The sequence below is a fragment of the Mytilus galloprovincialis genome, chromosome 6 (genome assembly GCF_965363235.1).
Source record: "Mytilus galloprovincialis chromosome 6, xbMytGall1.hap1.1, whole genome shotgun sequence".
Lineage (NCBI taxonomy): Eukaryota > Metazoa > Mollusca > Bivalvia > Mytilida > Mytilidae > Mytilus > Mytilus galloprovincialis.
This window is the reverse complement of record NC_134843.1, coordinates 67,325,534-67,330,650: the sequence shown is the minus strand read 5'-3', so window position 1 is coordinate 67,330,650 and position 5,117 is coordinate 67,325,534. Positions and strand designations below refer to the sequence as shown.

The 5,117-nt window shown below is 31.8% G+C and overlaps 1 long non-coding RNA gene across 1 annotated transcript; it reads left to right on the top strand.

Moving 5' to 3' along the window:
• Positions 1–327: 327 nt before the first annotated feature.
• Positions 328–3,973, top strand: LOC143080154 (uncharacterized). The gene is made up of 3 exons (XR_012979636.1): positions 328–400; positions 2,256–2,345; positions 2,788–3,973. It is a non-coding gene; the product is annotated as an uncharacterized LOC143080154 (long non-coding RNA).
• Positions 3,974–5,117: the final 1,144 nt, after the last annotated feature.

The following is a 5,117-nucleotide window of genomic DNA, read 5'->3' as shown; positions in this document are numbered from 1 at the left end:
ACATAGATAACCCGAATAATCCAGTCTTTAAATTACGATCACTTCGATTACTCCATGAACCATTCCTCGAGAAAAGTAGTGGATAGGGGGCGCTGAATTATTCGAGTTAGTACATGGAGGAAAGGTCTGTTTCGAATCTTATTCAAAGATTAGGAGCGACGATTCAATGTCCGTTTGTGTATTGTATTTGTCGTTGTTGAAACGGCACCAGGAACATAGCAGGATACAGGCCCGTAGCCAGGAATTTCCAAGGGGACTCACGAACTTGACTTTAACAGTCACAATTTGAACAAAACGTTGACTTTAACAGTACTTATTTGATTTCAAGGGGGGGGGGGGGGTTCGTCCGAACCCCCCGAACCCCCACTGGCTACGGGTATGGGATAGACAACAGAAGTTTGTAAGTATTTATTTTATGTATTTATATATTAACATAGATATTATATAAAGCCTTTCATGCCTTCTGTTGACAAATTTTCATAACTATGCACTGTTTTAGTAGACCACAGATGTCCTTTTCGAACTAAAAGAACCTCCCTGAAAAAACACACCTCAGTCGAATCTTTCTTCTCAAATGACCGAATGGTCATCTAATTAATACTTGTTATGGGCAGGCATTTTCGAATAATTTTTTAAAAAATGTATTAATTCTGACTGCAAGGAATTTTAAATGGTAAATAATATACATTGTATCTCGAGGGAAATGTACACACTTTAACAACAGTAAATTTTTCATAAATATTATATAAAATAGTAAAAGTGTAGCATATATATCATGTGTATTAACGAATTAACGATTAAACTCTGGAAGAAATATAGTCCAGCATGAATACAAATAAAAGGGTCCTTTCAGGAAAAAAAAATTCTCAGAAAGGTATCTCTTTCTTCAGAGGTTTATATGAAACGTTGATGTCTGTTGTGCAGTGATTTGTTTTTTTTTTTCGCCTGTATGCGAGACATGGCATGGTAGGTATTGCAACCAAGCAACGGCGGCGACGATGGTGTACACTATTTGTTTGAAGCATTATATTTTATAAGTTAGACAATCTTAATGCTTCATACCTTATGTTACGAAATTTCCGTCTGTCATATGTCATTGTCCCGGCAACCTCATTTTCATGGTTCAGTAACTGCTTGATACATTTTGTTTTGTTAAATGAAAAACTCACTTATTATGAGTAATATGATAACTTTGTTTGGTATATGGGTTCCTAGCAACATTTACATGTTCGTCAGCTAGGTACATGTAGGGTTAACCTGACCTCGACCTTATTCCATGGATCAGTTATCAAAAATAAAGTAACTTAAGCAAGACCGTATCTAGATACTATAACTAGTAAGTCATCTATATTTGGTGTATGGATTATTGAAATGATTGTAAGGTGTACATATCCACCCGACAGGTTCCGTCTGACCTTGGCCTCAATTTCATGGTTCATTGGCCAATGTATAGTGTTTGTGGTTTGGTCTATTTCTCAGATACTTTAAGCAGTAGGACCACTATATAGGGTGTATCATGTATGGAATCATTGTCAGCTGGAAATGTCCGTCTGACAGGTCTCAATTGACTTCGACTTCATTTTTATGGTTCATTGGACAATTTTTAGTTGTGTCATACATTGTAGTTGTGCATTGATAAAGTTAAGTATACCTGATAATTGTACTAAAGACTTTCAATATGATTTCAATGATAAGTAAGACAAAGGCGAGACATTTGCACTCATATTTTGGTAATAAAATGTGTAAAGTGTTGACTAAAGTACATGTACCTAAATTTCAATATATTTTTGTATCAGAGTGCTGAACGCGCATCTTTAACGTTTTGAGAGGAAAATGAATATTTTGTTGAAGGGAGAATGTGTTGGGTACATTACTCACATTTTTACCTGAGGAAGCTGCTGTTCCTTTTGGAACATGTCTTACTTGTTTTCTGGTATGTTAAATGGGATAGGTAAAAGTATTGTTAACACCAGTCCTGTGTTTTGTTTAAGACTTAATGAAACCTGATTTTAATTGGTATTTGTGTATTCAGTTCGCTGTCTCCTAGGCATGAACCACTCATCTGTTTTAAGACTCTATGATTGATTGATTGATTGATCATGACTGGCTGAATGTCCAATGGCAAATATTACATGCATTTTCAGGAAGTTGGGAATGATACATGCCAATCCTGATAAAAATAAAGAAATATGCCTGAAGAAAAACAATAACAGAGTAAGTGTTCCTGCATTTTAAACTTCAAATATTTCTTGTAGAGTGAGAAAACTGTTATGAAACACCAGCAAAAAATGACTAGATTGTTATTCAGTCCTGACTTATTCAGTGTCTCTGAAGATGAAGATTAGGTATGTAATAATGAGGTTTTAATTTGATAGATTGTTGACTTTTAAATTGTAAAAGTTTAATGAGTTACTGTAAGTTAATCCATTTATTGTATAAATTAAAATTCAATAATTACTGTTCAAGTGCATAGCATAGCCATCTTTATCTTGCTGTATCCAGAGGCAATAGATATAAGAAGATGTGGTATAGGTGCCAATGAGACAACTCTCTATCCAAGTCACAATTTATAAGAGTAAATCTTTATAGGTCAAAGTACGGACTTCAACACAGAGGAAGACTATTATTAATTACAATAAAGAGAGTGAATAATATTATATAAGCAAAATGGACATCATAAGTAAGATTAAAACAAAGACAGATGATTTCTTTATCAAAGATTATAAATTTTGGTATGGTTACTAAAAATATTTGAAATTGTTTTGAATTTGTCGTTATTTCTTTCAGATCAGACCTATCCAGAAGCAAGAAAAAAGACAATTTTTAGCACGTGCATCTACAGAGAGAGACATGTTTTAAAAAACAGATATATTTTCAATTTAAGAAAAACCTGTTGAACTTTTACTATTTCTTATCTGTTTATTTTACATTTATATATTGATATTTTGTTTTTTTTTAAATTGCTGCACAGTATTTCTATTCAGTCCCACATAACAAAATCAGCTGAAGAAATTGATGTTTTCATATTCAAGGGAGTGTCCTTTTGCATTGTTGATAGCAGATATATGCATTATCTTAAGTTGGGTTTATAAACAGTCACATCGCATCTTCAAATAAAATACATTTTTATGAATCTTACATGTAAATAGACATGAAAAATAGAAAATTATATAGGAACACATTTTTTCTGACCTAAATGTATTTTCAAGGTAAAATTATGTGAACATATCAAATATTATCAAAATTGTTCTATGTAGCCTAAACAAATCATACAGATCAGTGTATTTTTTCCTAAACAAATTTTATATATTTTTATAACCAGAATAAATTTATTCTGTGTCTCAACCTTAACATAATTACTGCACTATCAAAATAAATTTATTTTATATATCATAATACTTTTAATCCACATTGAATGTAGAATAAGTTTATTCTGTGTCTCCACCTTAATATAATAACTGTACTTTCAGAATAAATTTATTTTATATATTATTATACAAGACAAAAATCACATTGAACATAGAATAATTTTATTCTGTGTCTCAACCTCACCATACAGATTACTTTACTTTCATAATAAATTTATTTGATATATTATTATAATCATAAATCACATCAAATGTAGAATAAATGTATTCTATGGTTTTCTAGAACTAATAATAGATATTAAGGCTCTATATAATAAATTTATTTTATAAATGATCATATACATAAAGCACCATGCATTTAGAATAAATTTATTCTATGTTGCATCCTTTACAGAGAGTTGACTAGAAATGGACAGCTAAGTGTAGAATTCAGTATAAATTTATTTTGAAATGTAACAAATAAAGTCTAATATAACAGAATTGTCTTTGTTTTTCATGATTTTTTCTCAAATACATGGGTTATAGAATAAATTTATTACGTTCTGGTCCAAATTTAGCCTCTAATTGCACTTGTCAGAAATTAGAGTGAAAAAAGAGGAAAATTGGTTTTTTCCTTTTTTATTCTGCTCTTAGTTTAAGGTTGACCTTGACCTTTGACCTTTCAACTTTTTAGTCGATATCTCGGTTAATCCTACAGAAATAGTAAACAGTGAAAAATGTTGAGGTGACTGAAGCACAACTTTTTTTTTACATTTTGACCGAAAGGATTTGACATATTCTTAAGGGGCATAACCGCCGTTAACGGTTTCCGTAAAGGTAAAATTAGCTTTAACTGGAACGAAAAGTCCTAGACCCATGGGGTCTTTTACAATGACATTGTGGACCAATGACCTTCACAGAGGTTACAAGGTCAAATGTCATGGTCATGTCCAAATTATCGAATTTGTTGTTTTTGTCATTTTTTAACGGTTTTATGTGTGTTTGAGAGCTTGTCAATGCATTCTACGCCTATTGGAACATTTACTTTACATTTCGAAAAGGAAAGACCTCTCAATTGTTCAAGAACAATTGACATTTTAATTAAATAAAACGTTCCTATAACAATTGATGGTTTTTCCATTATACATGTTTTACCTGTAAACATTAGTTAATGTCTACCGTCGTCATTTCTTTTTTGACATTAGATTCTTTTTCTTTAACCTTTGAATAATCTAAAATTGAGAATGGAAATGTGGAGTGTTTTTTTAAATGCACTCTGATTTACACAAACACACACAATGCATAAAGTGCATACAGTGCATGATATTATCTTTCTACCAAATCATCTGAAATCACGTAAACTTTCGAATGATTGTGCGTTGCCACATGTGCCACTAGCTATTGCTTTAAGTGGTAATTGTTTCTGTTCCATATGTTTTTGTTGTTCATTGGTCCGTCAAAATGTCTTACTTTCTTGAACATAATTTACCCATATCTTATCGTAGTTCATATTGGTAAAAGAGAGGCGAAAGATACATTTATACCAGGGAACATTCAAACTCATAAGTCGAAAATAAACAGACAATTCAATAGCGAAAAAGAAAAACACAAACAAAAAATAGAACACAACACAAAATATAGAAAACTAAAGACTGAGCAACACCCAAAACCTAAGTCGATCTCAAATGATCCGGGCGTGTTAGTATATCCTACTCCACAGGTGTTGCTCATGTTAGTATAAACCTGGCAATAAGTCTAATTCGGAAGGTC